This window comes from Calonectris borealis, chromosome 3 (genome assembly GCF_964195595.1).
Source record: "Calonectris borealis chromosome 3, bCalBor7.hap1.2, whole genome shotgun sequence".
NCBI lineage: Eukaryota > Metazoa > Chordata > Aves > Procellariiformes > Procellariidae > Calonectris > Calonectris borealis.
The window spans coordinates 102302547-102321725 of record NC_134314.1 but is presented as its reverse complement, the minus strand read 5'-3'; the positions used below and the strand labels follow the sequence as shown (position 1 = coordinate 102321725).

General features: G+C 41.8%; 1 protein-coding gene across 20 annotated transcripts in view; it reads right to left on the bottom strand.

Moving 5' to 3' along the window:
* Positions 1 to 19179, bottom strand: part of TRERF1 (transcriptional regulating factor 1) — a 101064-nt gene that overhangs the window by 29612 nt on the left and 52273 nt on the right. The window contains exon 1 of one of the 20 annotated variants that reach the window (XM_075146973.1): positions 17956 to 18851. The exons of the other annotated variants lie outside the window; for them this stretch is intronic. The gene's annotated coding sequence lies outside the window, so the exon portion shown is untranslated. Of the gene's footprint in view, positions 1 to 17955; positions 18852 to 19179 lie in introns of those variants that run through there. 20 annotated transcript variants of the gene reach the window in all.

The following is a 19179-nucleotide window of genomic DNA, read 5'->3' as shown; positions in this document are numbered from 1 at the left end:
ATCTTTGAGAACTCGTGGAGATCGGGGGACATCCCAGAAGACTGGAAGAAGGCTAATGTCACCCCCATCTACAAAAAGGGCTTAAATGAGGATCCAGGAAATTATAGGCCCATCAATCTTACTTCAGTCCCTGGAAGTTATGGAACGAATCCTCCTGGGGGCTATCACAAATCAAATGAAGCATGTGACTGGGAAAAGCAAGGACAGATTCACCAAGGGCAAATCACACTTGACAAACCTGATCGCCTTCTATGACAAAGTAAGCTGCTCAGTTGATGTGAGGCGAGCTGTGGACATTGTCTACCTGGACTTCTCCAAGGCTTTCGATACAGCTTCCCTGAGCCTTCTCCTAGAGAAGCTGATGCGTTATGGTCTAGACAAGTGGTCTGTGCAGTGGGGAGGGAACTGGCTGACAGGCTGCACCCAAGGGTGCAATAGCTCCTTTTCAAACTGGCAACCTGTCACAAGTGGGGTCCCCCAGGGATCAATATTGGGCCCAACGCTGTTTAATGTCTTCGTAAGTGATCTGGATGATAGGATCAAGTGTACCCTGATGAAGTCTGCCGATGATACCAAACTGAGTGGGGAAGCAGACACTTCAGGAGGGAGAGCCACTCTGCAGGAAGACCTGGATAGGCTGGAAGAGCAGGCTAACAAAAACCTTAAGAAGTTCAACAAAGAAAAATGTAAGGTCTTGCACCTGGGAAAACATAATCCAGGAGTGCAGCATGGGCTGGGATCTACCCGGCTGGGGAGCAGCTCTGTGGAAAGGGACCTGGGGGTCCTGGTGGACCAGCAGCTCAATATGAGTGAACAGTGTGCTGCTGCGGCAAAGAAAGCCAGCAGGATGCTGGGTTGCATCAACAAGAGCATCACCAGCAGAGATAAAGAAGTCATTATCCCACTCTACTCAGTGCTAGTCAGGCTACACCTGGAATACTGTGTTCAGTTTTGGTCCCTGCTATACAAAAAAAGATGTGGACAGGCTGCACAGGGTCCAGAGAAGGGCCACAAAGATGATCAAAGGACTGGGAAGCCTGCCATACGAGGAAAGGCTGAGAAAACTGGGTTTGTTCAGCCTTGAGAAAAGTAGGCTTAGTGGAGACCTCATCACCATGTTCCAGTATTTAAAGGGTGGCTACAAAGAAGATGGAGACTCCCTTTTTACAAGGAGTCACATGGAAAAGACAAGGGGTAATGAGTACAAGTTACTCCTGGGGAGAGTCCAACTGGACACATGAGGAAAATTTTTCACAATGAGAACAATCAGCCATTGGAATAATCTCCCCAGGGAAGTGGTGGATTCCCCAACATTGGACACTTTTAAGATTCGGTTGGATAGGGTGCTGGGCCATCTTGTCTAGACTGTGCTTCTGCCAAGAAAGGTTGGACCAGATGACCCTTGAGGTCCCTTCCAACCTGGTATTCTATGATTCTACGAAACAAGCCTGGAAGCTTAAGGTGCGATTCACAGCTCACTGACGCCAGTGGGAAACTCTTCATTCGCATCAAGCCCTGCCAGGTTTTGGAAAGTCATTCCAGGCTTAAGAAGAAACTGTATAAACAACCACTTGTGGGAGAAGGGCACAGATAACCTCAGTGACCTCAATCAGCATTTTCCTCCTCTCACCTTCACGCTAGATTCACTTGTTTAAATTATTCTTTAAAAATCTCTGATAATATGTCCCAAGCACTATGACACTACTACATACAGCAAGAAGCCACCCCGCAAGACCAGCAGTTCCTTGCACAGAGCAAGTGCCCTCCCTTAGCCCATGAGCAAGGTGGGGGAGATGAACCCAAGCAGCTCCCTTGCCTTGCCCAACACCAGCCTCTGCTTCCCCCTTCAACTCCCCCCAAGCCCACAGGAAACAGACAGGTCCACAGCACAATCCAGATACCAACCCACTCCATCAAAACACACACCATGGGAGGCAGCGGAGCTCCTTACAAAGCCTGACCTGCCTAAAACATCTTTCTTCGACAGAACACCTCGCTGATGGTAAATGCTGGTAGCATTACACAGGGACACGTGGATTTTCTTGGATCCAAGTGAGTTTTTGCCTTCAACATTATTGCGTTGAGTCCCAGTAACTAAAACCTGTGTGTGTCCATGTCTTGCTATAAATGTGAGCTGAAATTCTACAAACGTCCCTGCAAGCAAACCCTTCATCACCTGCTTGCACCCTATCTGCTGATGGCTTTTCTCAGCAAATCCCGTGAATTTTCCTCTTCGCTGAAGTAAGACAGATTTTAATAAGCCCACATGTACTTAATGCTTTATCTAACTTGTTTTTTATACTGGTATTTAACACCTTCAGGTCTGTAACAGGCATATTGAATTTTCTGGATGACTGACAGGTGTATACCATCGCTTTGTGTTTGTAACAGGAAATACTCAGAGACACTGGGAAAAACCGAGGTTAACGTCAGTGGAGCCAAAAGAGAAAGTGGTGTTGGTTTTTTTTTTGCCCCCGTGTAACATAGCTGCCAAGATGTTTAAATTTCATTAAAAAAAAAAAACCTGCTATATCATGAGGAGCGACCAAAGTCACAGTATATAGTTTTGCTTTCTTTTTCATTTATCCATCTGCTTTGGAACAACGAATGCTAGTGTTTAGCCTAAAAATGCCGAAGAATTCTGCAGACAAACCATCCCTGGCAGCTTCCTACAGAGGCTAGGCTGATGGACACTGGGAAAAGCAACAACAGGAATGCACAAGGAAAACCCTTTCCTGTTTTTCTTATTTGTTTTGGCTGCTTTTCCCACTATACCACCTTCATCATCAGAGCTACAATACCACTCATATGCAGTTGTATGTAAATTAGCAGATACGTGCAAAGCTCTCATACGTAATACCATAATTAAAGCATAAAACTTTGGGCATGTTAGAGCCAGAGATAGTGAACTGATGGCTGATAAATACTGAAAACAGTCCCAATGTAATTAACACAGGACCAAACATTGCAAAAATACATAAAATTCATAAATGAGGTTTTAATTCCTTTCATTAAATTTTAATCAGCATCTCATTTTTTGAGGCTTAGATTAAAAAGCAATCTAACTTTATATTCCTTTGCCATATTCTTCAGTTTTGCTCTCATCCCGGCCCCTAGATTTTGCACATAACCGAAGCACAGCAAGGAGAAACTGAGAAGTGAAGCCTACAGCAACATTTACAAATTAAGAGCTAAGTCAGAGATCAGCTGTCCCATACACACAATATAAATTTTCGTTCTTCTCTCTTCATTAGGATTGATGACACTGCTGGAAAATAAGGAGCACATAATGCCTTTTATGGGAACGTAAAACACAGACAAATTATCAGAGAGAGAATGCAGCTAAATCAATTTCTCATCTCAAGATAGTAATGGAGGCAATTTCTTGAACTTTACTATGCTTGTAACGTATCGATCAGCAAAGCTTCACACTGAAAGTTAAACTAGGTATTTTTCCAGTGGTAAAATGGAGGATGGCAGTAAAACTCTAGGCAACACACCAAAGAATGGGGATTTTCTCCAGCCACGTTACAGTTCAGAAACTCAAAAGTTTTCACCTATTTGCAAGTTATTGCAACACGAGAAGAAGATTTCTAGGTGAAGGCTGAATTAATCCTGCAGGAGCCTTCACAGAGCAGATTTAAGGAGAAGCAGAAAGACACAGTGCTGCTCTAGGAGCGATGGCACAATCACCAGTACCGGTTATGCTACCTGTGGCATGAGGCTGCGGCAGCAGCTTGGGGGCAGCATTTTTGTTGCAACACTTCAGTTCCCCTTGGCTGCAGGTCACCATAAAGAGCCATTTCCCAGAGGTCTTTCAGCCTCCGCTGTGACTACATTGTGCTCCGAGATGCTGATCCCCTTCCTGAACTTTTGCTACTGCTCCAAGGCCTAATGGCAAGTTCGGATGAGGAGAACCTTTGTCTGGCCGATGAAGATGCCCCACTCAACCACCATGAAGAGCAGTGACACCAAGGAAGGCCACGCATGTGCTCCAATGGCTGGCCAAGTGTGCCTGGCACAGGCCACGTGCTTCCAAGGACAATGTTTCAGCTGCACAGCAGATTTTAGATATTAAAAGAACAATACAGATCAAAGACGAGGATACACATATCCTTTACCAAAGTGAAGTGAAATGTTAGACATACACCCTTCTAGGATAGCCGTATTTACTTTAACAGGATGGACATTTGTATCATTTGACATTAAGAACGTAACAGAAGCGTGTTAAAATTGGGAACTCAGACTTCTTATAGATCATCATCAGAGCATCCAAAATGTGTTTGGGAGAATACAAAAAAAAAAAAAAAGGTCATTTGGGATTTCTCTTCTCCTGCTCAGTGGCCGCCTGTCTACCTAATCATACACAAACATAAGCTGATAACCTTCCCATGAAATGAATAAACCCACCTACTTTAAATCAATGAAACAAGAGTTTACTGTATTTGTCATTATTTCTATTATAACAAGGGTGACCGAGAGCAAAGCATCCTATTATCTAACTTGGCTGGTCATGATAAAACAGTATTTAATTATTTTTGGAGCAGAAAAGGGGAACGTAAGCCACCTTAAGATAAGAAACACAAGAACAACAACAGAGTACATATATTAAACAAGCAATACCAACAAAGACTATAATATCAACTGGCAAAACCAGCAACAAAAAAGTTGAAAGTACCAGAACTATCATCATCAATCATGTACCATTAATTTGGTTCACTTAACACAACTACATCAGAGCACAGTCTTTCCCCACATACTGAAAGTCTGCTCTTAACCATCAACTTCATAATTTTGTTGCCCTTCCCTGGTCCATGTTCAGCTTTCTGGTTGCACTTTATTTCTTAGAGGAACTCTAGAAATTCAAATTCTCTTCTTACGACAGGATTCCTCATGCATGCAAGATTATTTTTATATGCTCATTTCTACATCTTTGAAATGCTTCAGGAGTATTATATTACATTTATTTCCACAGTACATCTCTTAGACAAACGACACATCTTACAGATGAGATGCTATGGCACAGATAGATTACAAATTCAAAAATCTATTAGTTTTTCATGTGTAGGATCCAGCACTTTAGATAACAGATACTGTACAATGCTAGATTATGTTTAAAGCTGTTTTGACTCGAGCTACTGGTCAGATGCCTACCAGTCACACAAAGCAACCGGGTGCTCACACTAGAAGAAACCACCATAGGCGTAACTGGTGACTACCCAGGAGATGCATGCCTTGAGCGACTGCATCAGGCGGCTGCTCTGCGGCACTGGCCAGAATATAACCCAGCTCCCTCAGGCAGGGCTCAGCTTGTCCCATCCAGGAGAAAATACTCTTTCTTGCAATTCCTTCCATCTTTCATTACATAACTTCAAACAGCGGCAGCAAATTAGTCGGGGATCCAACACAGCCTCCCTCTACAGGAGTTTAATTTATCTTCACAGCAAATCCATCATATGTACCAAGCTGGACAGGAGTTTGGGGGGGGGAGGGGGGAGAAATGCAGTTTACAGTTTTCTCATAAAGTGCATTTATGTAAAACAAGGCTAAAATGAAGTTATAAAAGCATACTTTCATTCTCACGTTTAATCTGAAAGAGGTTGGCTTAATATCTTACCTGTATGGTGTCATTTAAAAAGGATATTCCATTACATGGTACTGTCTAAAAGCTGGAACGGTTCTTCCATCAGTCTAATACGGCCTCTATGCAGACCAGTCAAGTTGAATAAAGTAAAATTATGGCAGTGACAGGCTGTCACCCGCCGAGGGAAGGCGTGCTAGCAAAACACTCATCTGAGTTGGAGAGGTATTTGCCAACAGCAGAACCTCAGATTCACTCTGGCAATCCTGTCTCCATCCCTGCCTTGTAAGCAAGCATGTTTGGGTAGGCAGAGGTTTGCCTGCCCATTCCTGCAACTCCTGTGCAAGACTGCTTCTTTCCTTTCTTTCCCTAAGCCAGTCCTTTCTCCAAAACTGAGTCCCTTTCCAAGATGCATTTTCTTCTCCTCTGTCATGCCAGGTGTCACTCCTCTGGTGCCTAGCCAGTCTCCTCTCCTCTGCCTCCAGTCAGCTCTATTCCCTCAGGTCCATGACCTATACCTCCTGCCACACAACCATTTCTTGTCCTCTCCTTATTGAATTTGGATAGCATCCTGGCCAGCAGTACAAGCTTGACAGCCCCAGCGATGCCTGAGAAACCATCATCTTCCCCTTCACAGCTCTCACACACTCGTTTCATGCTCATCTCCTTGGAAGGACAGTGGACACTCACTCCCCATCCCCTTCTTCATGACATTCGTACTTTTTGTGGGTCTCTTCCATGTCAGTTACTTTCCAGACCGAGGACTCCTGGTGGCTCTTTGTCACCCCATACTTGGGATTTTTCTTCTTCTTTACAACATTTTGTGGACTGGTGGAGGTGAGATGGAAGACAGGGAGGACCAGAGTTGCACATGGTATTGAAGACAGGGGAGCACCACGCATTTATGCAGCGGCACATTTATGCTTTCCTTTTTGTTTTCTGTTCCTTCACTAATGAGTACTGACACTCGTTTTACCAATCGTTACGTTGCCATTTTTACAGGACTATCACAAAGGCTCCTTCCAGAGCAGTAACACCTGGTGCAGCACTCATCAGGGCATACGCCACACTGTGACCCCCCTCCTCCTCCCACACACATGGCTTTCGTTCATCTACAAGCAATTTCCTCTGGCACTTTATCATCCAATCATTCAGTACAAGGAGTTCTCCTGCAACACATTTTAGCTAGCCCTTCTTTTCGTTATTCTTAATACCATAAGCCTACACTCTTGCAAAATTTCAGTTCTTTACTTTAAACTATGAGGTGACTGAAACTGTTCAAACAAAATCATCGCCAGAAATTATGTCAATAAACAACCCTGCTTCCCTGAAAAATCCTCAAACTATTCTTTCCCTTCACAAAATTACTGGAAAACAGCCACTCTCTTAAATTAAATTCCCCAATCACTCAAAAAAAAAATCTTTAAGCAGGCACTCCCCATAACAAGCTTTAGCCCTAATTGTTCCCGTTTGGCAGAGTTGAGAACACTTCACAGCAAGTTCTGTTAAGATCCGAACAACCTAACACTTGGACCTCTCGTACCATGCTAACGTGCCATCCCTGCCCCGAGAAGATGGAGCAGGAGCTCCACAGCTCAGGAAACAGCACTGCCAGGCCAAAAAAAACCCCACCCCAAACAAATAAGCAGGGAAACTTAAAAGTCTAACAGCTACTGCTTGGCTCCAGATCCTCCATGCAGAAGGTAGGAGGGGAAAAAAAAAAAAGACCCATCCCACCCCTCTGCAGACAGATTCCTATGCAGTGCCAAGAATATTTTGAAAGACACAAGATGTGTAATAACTTTTCAACTGAATATTCATTTCTGAATTGAAGGGAAACATCTTAAGGGCGAGTGGGCGTAAGGAACGATTCCTCCTCAGCACTGCCGCGCTATTTATTAAAGGCTGTGAATACCCACAAGAATTCAGCTTTGGCCTTCGCACTGTACGCTAACAAGCTTAGTTTACTGACATTCACAGAGCATATGGAGCTCTGCTTCAAATGATCCCTTTGAAAGGGACAATTAAATCAGACAACTGGAGATTGAACGACCAACAGAGCTAATTAAATTCTTAAGTCCTGTTTGTATATTTATCCAAATCTTTCTCACCATTCTTGCTGAGAAGGGGAATGGGTTGGCTTGGGAGGTCGAGGGAACAAAAGTATAGCTCCCCCTCCCCCCCCCAGTTACAGACCTGTTTGGAACAAAACTCGAGACACGAAATCAATGCAGCCAGTGGTGGAATTCGTCTTATTGTGACAGAAATATTCCATTTTCCCTAGCTTATATTTTAAATTGCTTTCTGATATACCAGGTTATTATTTTTTTAGCCCCTTTGGTTCCTTACATAATTAAATGCCAAGCCATTCAGCTTCTACAATTACTTTTACCATTTTCAGAGGAACATTGACACTCAGTAGCTTTCTCAACTTTCTGTGAAGAATTTATTCCTCACAAGTATTAGCTCCACTGAGTATTTTCTTCTTCATTACATTTAAAGCTCTTAGCCATCCCTATAGAAATCTTTTCCCTTGTACAGACTTTTCTATAGAGTAGGTAGTATTTGCCAATCCTCAATTTCCTTTCTTAGTATTCCACGTAACCAGAAGTAGCACAGAAAAGGGGAAAGGACGATGCTTTTTAATACCATGGTGCCTTCAGCTTGCAGGCAAGTGAAAATGTCTAAGCACATCTTATGGACACATTTTTGTAACAAATTCAGATTTTGCATTTAATACTTGCAAAAATAACAACAACGCTCCCAAAAGGTCTCCTAGCTAAGCTATAAGCATTTCGCCCCAATACCCTACAGGTACAGATACACAGCTTCTGAAGCTTTGAGAACTGGCTTCTATGATTTCCCTTAGAAGACCGCCTAAATTTTGGAGCATGCATGTTCCCAGCCCCTCTAACTTTGCTTTCAAGGTATTGCCCACACTAAAACAGGTCCAGCAGCACAACATTCCCTCTAATTTTACCAACTTGTGACAAAGCACACAGGACACCTTACAAAAGTACTTTATTGATATAGAAGTGACAAAGTAAACACATATGATTCTGCAAGGAGCAAGTTCATCCTGCTTAACACTTACCTGAGAGAAATACAAACAGAGAAACATAGATTAGGGTAATGTCTCCCTTCCCAGGTAGGCTAAGGAGAATTATTTGGCCAGTGGTTTTTTGGGGGCGTTTGTTTCATTTTGGGGTTTTTTTCCTGCTTTTTTTGTTTGGATTTTTTTTGTTGTTGTTTGGGTTTTTCGGGGGTTTTTTTGTTTTTGTTTTGTTAGTTTTGTGGTTTTTTTAATTTTGTGGACAACTGAGGGGAGGGGGAAAAAAGAAAAAAGAGCACTTTAAGGACAGGGCCTTTTAAATAAATTAATGGCTAAAGCTTTATTTCTGACAAAATTGCCAGCTTGTTTCTTAGCAGAAAAATAGAAAGGAGTTTCCAGAGAGTGCCTAACAAGCACCAGGGAGGAAGCCTTCTCTATAGCAGGCACAGTAGAACAGCATAGAATCTTCTCCTGGGAATGCACTGTAAGTAGGAAACACTTTGAAGAAGGTGATAAACTTGCTTGTCATCTATGGCTCTACCTTACGTACCAGTTGACCAAGCCCAGTTCCAGTCATCCTTCAGAATTACTGGAATGTTACCAAGCATCACACTTCCAACTGAAAGCATTATACGCCTGACCATTTCACACGATTTTCAGCTCTGTCACAGATAGAGCTTGAATTACTGTCGCAGACAATTCAAGAACCAAAAGGCTCTGCCTGCATTTCCCCATGACCCAACTGGTGTCCTGGCACAGTGCTTTGCACGAGGGTGAAGGAACTGGGGGTTCTGCAACAGGGAGTCCAAGAATCGTCTCTCATTTCAAGTCCCAATTTTGTCTGAGGTCACAGTGACCTGAATCTAGCATGAATTATGCATAATTGCCCTTCAAGCAAGTGGATCTGCGCCAACTGAACCTCATAAAAGTTTTGGTTGCTAGGAGGTAGCAGTGGACTTATTCTAAAGTCCTGTTTACTCGAGCCGTTGAGGTTCCCCTCTGGAATAACCTTCCACAGTCTGCTCACCAGTTTCTCTTTCTCTTCTTGAAACGTCAGACTTCTGCTAAAATCTGTGATTTCCCTTTTGTTGTCATCTAGAGAAGCCTCTATGCATTATCTCTCCAAACAGTCTGCAAAAGACCTCCAACATCTTCAGAACAAGCTCATATCTTTAAACAAACTAGATAACATGCCTAGCATAAATTCTGCTCAGATAGGTCTTGCGTTCAGACACAGTGCTGTTCCGATGCCCACGTATCAAGTTCTGAGTCTCAAACTCCACAAGCCGGCACAGCAGACAGAACCTCAGTACCACTTTATAGAGCTTGCCTTAGCTTTTCAGCCTACTCTCTCTCTCTCTCAAAGACTTACCTCAAATGGATACACGATATTTTTACATCAACATTTTTCATCAATTGTTTTATGTGGATATTAAGTTTCAGAGTGTGCTATCTGGAAATCTAGGCTGCTCCAGATCATGCTTTTAAAGACTTGCTCTATAATTCTCCTACCAGTTTGTAGGAGATGCATTTTTATCCTTTGATTTAGAAACGCATAAACGGATTTTCCATGGTTATCTTAGCTAAGGTTGGACTTATCAGAGTATTTATTTACTGCATTGTTTACATGTCCTGTGAGCCACCCGATGAGGAAATGGAGAAATAAAAATAAAAACAACCTCCTCCTTTAGACCACATCATTTCTGACACCATTTCTACTTAGAGATCAGCTCAGTTTTGTTTGTTTTATGGAGGAAGAGATTAAGCAAACACAGACTTCAGTTTTTTATCATTTACTGAACCTATAGCATACAAGGCTCATTTATCATCAAGCCCTAGACTCAAGCTGAAATGCTAATTACAGACACAAAGAAAAGGTAATGTTATTTCAATAATTAGTAAGCAAGCAATTCTCGGAACAGTGTTATCTGATTTATCACAGGATTCTGGAAAGAAGATGGTGGTGCTGACACACTCGTGGTTTCCCTTCTGTTCACTTTTCATTTACAGCAGATTCAAGCCTCTCTGGAGTATCTACCCGAGAGATCTGACTGGAAAACTAATTTGTAACTCAGAGCAGGATGGATGCTAACCTCCCCTCTGATGCATCCTTGGGAACTGCCCAAGGAACAGTGGCTACAAGCGACGTGACCAAAGGATTGAAAAGTAATGCCACGAACCTCAGGTATTTTTAGTTCTGACTGTGGACTTCATGACTGAAATATGCAACCGATAATGCCATTCCTAACAGCTCTCATCACCACAAATACCAGCAAACGTAACTTGGGGCTGTAGAAGGGGAGTAAGGAGGGATTCTGAGTTGATGTAAAAAACACAATTAAAACAGGAGGCAAACAACTGCAACAGAAATGGAAGATGAAAGACATTGCAAATGTGCTGAGCAAGTCAGAAAGAAAAGCAGCTCATGCAACACCAGCCAAACCTGAGCAGGCAATGCTTCAGCCTCTCTTACCCAGAGTCAGCAGCTAAAGACCTCCCCAAAGCTTCAACAGACATAAGGGAAGGTAGAGCGTGCAGCCTAGCAGGGGCACAAGTCTCCAAAAACCCCTCCCACGATGAAAAATATTTCCACTCAGAAAGCATAGTGGCACACTCCTAAGTGAAGGCTGGTGTCACCACTGTGTGGCCTGAAGAGATGCTAAACCTTGCCCTTGTTTCCCGGCACTTAGCTCCTATTGCACAACACTAGCATTCGTGTTAAGGAAACGCCGTTATTCCTCTTAGTCAAATCTCATAGTCCTTAACTTAGGTGCAGGCTGCAAAACTTTCTCTTTAGAGTGGTGGGGTGGTTGCGGGGGGAGGAGAGGGAGGGGAGAGGTTCTTGTTTGTTTGCGGTTTGGTTGAGGGTTTTTTTAGCATCAATGCAAGTCACACAAGAAAGGCATCTCTTAGAGATTATTTGAATAATGAGTTGAATAGTTGTATGAAAACGGATACGATGTTACTGAAAAGAAAAAGATAGAAAGAATTCTCTTAAAAAAAAGTATACAGGTGGCATGCACTGCACTGTGCTATCTGGGAGTCAGGACTCACCGTTACCAACAGCAAGGCTGACAGTTGGCATATGGTGACTGAACCCAGCACAGTGCTGGGGCGTTCCAAACCAGCCTTTCCCCAAGACTACCTCCAAAGGAGGAAAGCATCAACCTGTATGAGCGTAAGGCAGGTGTTCAAATAGCAGTCTCATCTGACAAAGATTTCAAGCAGAAACCTCACGGGGAGGGCTACAATATTATTAAAGGATTTTCTCCAGTGTATGCACACCCTTACATTTGTTCCTTTATCTTGCAATGGAAAATTCTTATTACCATGCTTCAGTTAAAAGACAATAAGAAGGACAGATAATATATAATGAAGGTACTGCATATATGATTTCAAGTTGCCTCCGAATACTTAATGTACAAACATTTGTTTTCCTTCAGATGCCAAGAATCAGGCCAGAACAACAGTAATATGATTTTGGCTTGTGCAAAACAGTGCTTTCTTTTTTAATAAGGAATGGACTTACCTAAAAAAAATATATTTTTTTTAATCAAATTGTTCTTATGGAAGATTCAGAAACAAGCCTTCTGGACAAGAAGTAACTGCATGAGACAAAAGATAATCAAGAGTACTGTTTTCTGCCATGTTCTTAGCATTCCTGGACTGCACATTCAAGCTACAGAAAAAAGTCTGTGTATCAGATGCTGTACCAGATAATATAACAACATGAATGTCTAAAGATTACCTTTGAAAAAGTAAAGAGTTGCAGTGAGCCTAAATTTTTTAATTTTATTTTTTAAATATTGAGATCCCTGCTATAGATTTGATTTTTATTTTAGCTTTCCTACAGGGCACTGGCCTGGAAGAAGCCCATCTTACAGAAAAACTTTAACGCATTCTTTACCTCATCTTCCCCTGCATTAATGTCCCTGGTAATGCAGGACTCAGGTAAGTCTATGTGGTCCCATACTGTCTTGCTGGTATATTTTCCAGTAATCCCTAGCTATCCCAAAAGCTGCATCTCTCTTTTCATCTTCTGCATATGAGTTTTACCCAGGTCTAGATTCAATAGTGCACTGAAATTCCTTTGCACACTGAAAGTTTCAGTTGTAATCTCACTATCTCCAAGCACTGAGTTCTGCAAGGCTGAAATGGTCTGAATGGACCATCTATAATGTCCCGTTCCTTTGAGATCTCCTGCACTTGCCAGAAAGAGGGATAGTATAAAGTTGTTTTCCATCACAGGAGACCTATGATTGAATTATCAAACTTTTTGACACTCTCTGAAGTCCTGCAAGTCTCAGCCATCATTCCCCAGAGACCTTCTCTTGAGCCAGCCCACTGACACACAGATAAGATAACAGTCTTTTCTCAAATACTATTACAGTGGTTTTGCACAACACAAACAACTTTTGAAAACAGAGGAGTGCCAGTCTGGTGTGCCTTACTTCTAGCCAGCTCCAGCCTTCTCTTTTTGTCCCTGGTGTACCTGCAGAAGCCACAACCTAGAGGCTGCTCTTCCATTCAGATGCCTTTTGGAGTGCTTTCCTTCCAGACGTGACCTGTTGTAGGCCACAAATACATCAGGAGCTGATGATGAAGGGAGACAACCTTTCTGTGTTTGTATAAGAGGAAAAAACATCTCTCTGATACTCTTTGTGCACAACTAAATGCAGGCAGTGCTGAGACAGCTGGTGATGCCTCTCTATGTTTACCAGCAAACCAGGATACAATTACAGACCATGGTCCTGGAGATCCATCTAATAAATGATTACATCCTTATTTCCAATAGATACGCGTGTTCCTATCAGGAGAACCTGAAGATGAGATTCTGATTATTTATTCACTAGTCTGAACTATGAAGTCCCGAACTGAAAAAGGTTTCTCACAGCAAAACATTACTAGTAATTTTCTCTGGACAACACAGGACTACTTAAGACATGAAATCCTGAGATGGATAGACCTTAGACCTCTCTAATTTGAGGCTTCTGATGAGTTTGTGGAGGAAGATGACATTTGGGAATGCTCATAGGTCTTCATCCTTTTCAAAGCGCAAAGAACAGCATGTGCAGTCTGTGCAACTTCTCCACTGGTAACAGACATACAGCTTCACTCTACAATCTGTGGTTGGTGACTATTTTTACTTCTTCAGGGGGTTACACAGTCCATTTAACGTGGGGAAAAAACGGTAGCATAACTCTGTAGACATGACTTTACTGGTCTGGTGTCCAAGTTATAGATCTTTCACATGAGCAAGAGACTAGAACATTTTGTATGCCCCCAAGCACAGGACACCGAGTCAGCAAGAGGTTTCTGGTTCATATTACCTGACGTTTTCAGATACTTTAAATCACCATCACCTACTTCTGCCAGATCTCACTTCTATTTCTCAGCTTCTTATAGGCTCTTAACAACAAGATGATGCTCAATAAAATATTTAGCAAGACACTAGGCTCATTTCTATTTTCATTTTAGCCATATCCTCAAACGGACAAACCGTCTCCCGAGTATCAGGTTAATATCAGAAGGAACTTGCTCTGGACTTGAGAATGTCACACTTGAGAATGTCACAATTTCCAGTGGGTTCATCTCTTTTGTAAAGTCCTAAACTGAAAGACTTTAGGTAAGATGGAAAATCCTGACACAATTCAGGCTTTTGACTCTATTCCCATGCCTAAAGGACCACCATAGATGGCCAGTTCTGGCCTCACAGGGCTGTTAGCATCTGCTTGTTTCTAATGAGCAGGGGGAAGGAAAGATCCTCATAGCTCCTACTCCTAAATCTGGCGAAGTAGTAAGAAAAGAGTTCTTCCCCTCCCCTCTCCCAGTGCTTTACAAAAAATGAAAAATCATCCATGTGAATCAAATAACTTGCCGAATGATTCATGACTGTCATATCTGAACAAAAAAGTACCATGTCAATAAACAGAATCAGAAAATTAAAAATTATAACCGCAGATTATTAGAGCGAATTCTGAATCTTAAGAATGGATGACATACTCGCTGCATCTCCTTAACATTGGGAGAAAAAAATTAAATCTATTTAGTAGCACAGCACCAGCCTTTGCAAAAAGGGTAAAAATAACATTCATCACAAGAGGCAGGAATCCAACACATTAGATAGTCTGTGATGAGAACTGTATGAATAAAGCAGATAATATCAAATTAGTTAACTAAAAACCCAACAAAATAGTCATTTATAGATAAAAAGAATACTTGCCAATGTGCTTCCAAATTAACAACCAACTGGAATTACACATATTTGCTGTTTTAAAATAAGCAAAGAACCAGATACACAAAAAGATCTGGATTTACCCACCCTCTCAGACACATTGAGTTTTAACATTTACGGCGTACTGAAGAAAACACCCCACCTCTCTTCTCTTGATTTGAAGTTACATTTGGCACAAAACTTTCATGTTCAGAAGAGATTTGGCTAGACAGCAGATGGAGTATTCCATTAAAACATGAGTGGCAAAATGTGCCCACCCTCCCAGTCAAAAACAGCAAATCACTTCTCAGTAACATCTGCCTGCAGATCACAAGATGCTCACACGGATGCTTTCCCACAAAATACCTTTTCCTTACTCCTATCTAAAAGTGTTCTTCTTCATAAGTGAATTCTGTAATTAAAAAAAAAAAAGGCAAAAAAGCAGCCTCAGGTATTCTTCCTAGCACCGTTCACTTACCCAGAAAAGCATACAGAAACACTAACAGGATCAGAGGTAAGCACACCTGCAGAAGGCTATAATGTCAAACAGAGCTCTAGAGCACTTGGTTCAGCAAGAAGTGACTATTTCAAGTGAAGCGTAAGTAGGAGGAAGAGAAACTTGGTTCACTTCATAAAAAAAGATATCTGTTAAAATAAAAAGAGAGAGAGAAAAAAAGAGAAAAAACAGAGGGTACGTTGATTATAATGGTCCTGTCGTTCTCCTGTACTTCAATTAAAAACCACTTTACAGCTCTTGGCTCAGCAGCAGGCAACCCAACGAGAACATTTTTCATGGTGCAGTTTCTAATGCAAATAAAAATAAAGGTAACCCTAGAGTGGTTTGCTAACTTCCATAATGAGACAGAAAACAAATGGTACAAGTGAATAACAATCATGTCAAATGCATTCAGAAAGACCACGCGACTCAAATTCTTTGACAAGTACATTTACATCAAAGAACTATCTAAAATAGCTCTTTTTTCCATAAATATATAAATACTTTTCCTAAGATAATCATTTTAATAGTAATTTAAATATACATTCCATCAAAATATAAAGTTAAACCCATTCTCTCCACCCTCAAAACCAAGAAGTGACCACTAGAGACAGAAATCTGTCTTTTCTGCTCAGCAAGTCCGCATTTACTGATTCCGGACAAAGTGAAGAAGAGCCCTAAGAGGCAATGCTGGGGTTTGCCCAGGCAGCCCCCTTTGCACTACTTGCAGCTAGAGCAGCATATGGGAGGTGAACGGGAAGAGTGGAGAAGACAAGTGGAAAAATGCATGTGTGGGAGAAACTAGCGTACACAAGCAGGCGACATGCAATTAAGGTCTCCCAACAATGGCCGAAACGTCTCCCTGAAACCAGGGCAGGTTCACCAAGGACTGACCTTGCATGTTTGAGCAGCAAACCCCTCAAATTTGCCACCAAATTCAGTTTGGGGCAAGGTTATGGTTAAGGTGCAGCCCACTGCAGACAGCGCCATATACTCCTCAGATAACAACAGCACAGGTTGGAGTTACACCATCCGCATCCTTCACCCCCTCAGTTTATAGTTTACAGCCATAAGCGACCAACTCCAGTAATAAACAGCAGACCTGCTTGTGCAGTGAAAGGGGCCACACAGACTCACGCCGCATTAGTTCTCCCAACCCTTCCCTATGAGGACGGCCTCGTACAGACTAAGCTTCCACCAGCCAGCTACTAGCCCTGGCCAAGTTGTTACGCTTTTACTCAAAAATGTAACATCATAGGGAAAAAACTCCTACAGCGATTTTTCATCTCAATTTTAAAATGGAAACAAAATAAATTTTGTCTGGTTTAACAGCACTTTTCCAAGTCGTGCCAGATACAAAATTTTCCATCTTTTCAGATTCATGAGGTTGCATCAAACACTCGCATGCTCTCTCAAATGCTCTTCTCCTCTCTGGCTTGTCAGTTCACTTAGGAAAGAAATACCTACAAGAACATTTTGGGCTTCCATTCGGCAGAATGTTTTGAAGCAGTTTCTAATATCATAGAAAATGCCTATCAACAGCTGTTAGCAGCACAGGAGGGATCTGTCTGTGTACAGATGCTCATATGCTAGCAAGCACTTCACTGAAAGCAGTAAGTGATGCATGTTACTTTCTGCTACCCATTTGACTATGGGTAGTTTCAATCTGTATTTTGCTCTTAACAGTGAGGAGATTCAGGAGCTGATCTTGTATCTCTATCAATTCACAAAGGCCTACTGCATTTAGAAAAGCAAGAAATGCCAGTATATATATTTCTTTAAGATGTAAGCATTCCTTCAAGGTTGTAAAAAGTATTTTGCACCGGGCAAACTATTTAAACAGGACTTCAGACCAATGCCTTCATTATCGCCCTCCAAAGATGTCCTATTTGACAACTGTGGGTGCAACTGATACCAGCACCAACTTGGTTGGCTCATCTCTCCAAGTTTCCTATACGGCCAACCAAACAAAAAAAAAAAGGAGAAAAAAAAAAGAAAAAAGTTTCCAGAAAAGAAGGTGACCCAGAACACTGAAATTCAGCTCCCGCTGAGCTGCCCTAAAGAAAGGACCTTCTGTGTCTACTGATTGCAAAGGGGCCTAATGAATTCAGGAGCCTAATAAAATTAGCTGATCCGGTCAACAGCCTAAACTTAGGACAACTCAGAACATCCCGTTATTGATACTGCTGTCTTATATCTTATACTATATATCTTAACTTATACTGCAGTTTATATCATAAACTGCAACAGCAATAAGTTCAGTTAAGCCTTTTTTATAACTAATGAGTATCAGCTTTTTAGGGACCAGATGACATTTGGTCTGTAGATAGGCTACAACGCATTGCTAACGAAGACAAGGTTACAAGAAAGCAGGCTGTGACAAAGCAGGTGCAACGGTACAAAACACAGAGGAGGGAAAACTTTCTGCAAGGCAAACATCAAAGATCCAATACTTCTCTGCTGTTATGTTGGAGAACCACAAGAGAACCACCTCTGGAATTGTACTTAACACTAACACACACCAAACCCACCCACCCAGCTGAAAACCCCCAAACACATAGAGCTGCTCACCCACACCAAACCACCTAAATTAGAACGACCGCTGAACGTACCAAAGTGCCGCGTGTGCTATTAGACCACCGTGGTATAGCAAAAGCCGAACGGCACGTAGCAAATGCCCAAGCTGTACCTCCCGCACCACATACAAGCCGCTGAGCAGCCGGCCTCTTCCACTGGACAGCACCATAAGGAAGAAATTTTGCGAGAATCTCAGCAGCCCTTAAAGCTGCTGTCGTGTGTCTGAAAAAAAAAAAATCCTAACACAGTACCACTCCCACAAAAAAGGGATAGAGCTTGTTCTTATATAAGTATGTATATTATTTAACACTCAAAACCAACATTTTCATCACATCTATGCAAAACCAGAAGTGGTGAGGAGCTAAAGGAGGGGGGGGAAGAAAAAAAAAAAAAAAAGGATTTCTACTCTATTGTATCTACCCATTTTGTTTACTTGCCTCAGGGCAAGCCAAGGGCCCTCAACATGCTGCAGAACAAGGACCACTACCCATTCTTTCTGTTCCTTTGTTGTAGCACATGGTGACTGATGTGAGTATAAGTCACACAGTATTTGCATCTATTAACTACTATTGCCTAGGAAATTATCTTTTGGATCTGGGAAAAATTGATTACAAAACACCTTAAAGGTGAGATAAACAAATGCATGCCATCATCTTCTCAGTCTAACAATTGTTCCTGCTTTTGCAGTCATCTGAATGAGTTTTGCTCTTCCGTAGATTAAACAAACACATGCCGCTGAGATGCACGCATTGCTTCTGAGGTAGATGTGAAGAAGGCCTAGGTGACAAAAATAACTTTCGAATAGATGTTAGTATATTCACATTGCAAAGAACATAAAAGGAGGCAGGAAGCAGGGGAGGGAAGTGTGTCTCTCTCATATCATATTTAAGTGACAGTACAAGTAGCAGTGACTTTTTTTCCCTGAACTGCTCGCAGATATGGGACCATTGCATAATCTTGCAGTAATCTTGTAAATTCTATTCACATTTTTTCTGAACATTACAGGAATTCACAGAATTAAGAACAAAAATCGTGATTTTTTTTTTCCCCCCACTCATCACTCAAAAGAAACAGATGCAAAATAGAGCAAGTTTTCCTATAAAAACAGCTTTGTCCTACTTTATGAACTAGTTATTCCTAACTAACTACCTCCCCTTACACAGAATATTATGTAGTGCTAAGAAGCTCCTCCAGTCTCTACAAACCAGCCATGATAAACAAGTTGGTTTGTGGTAAACAGAAATCCATACATACGCACA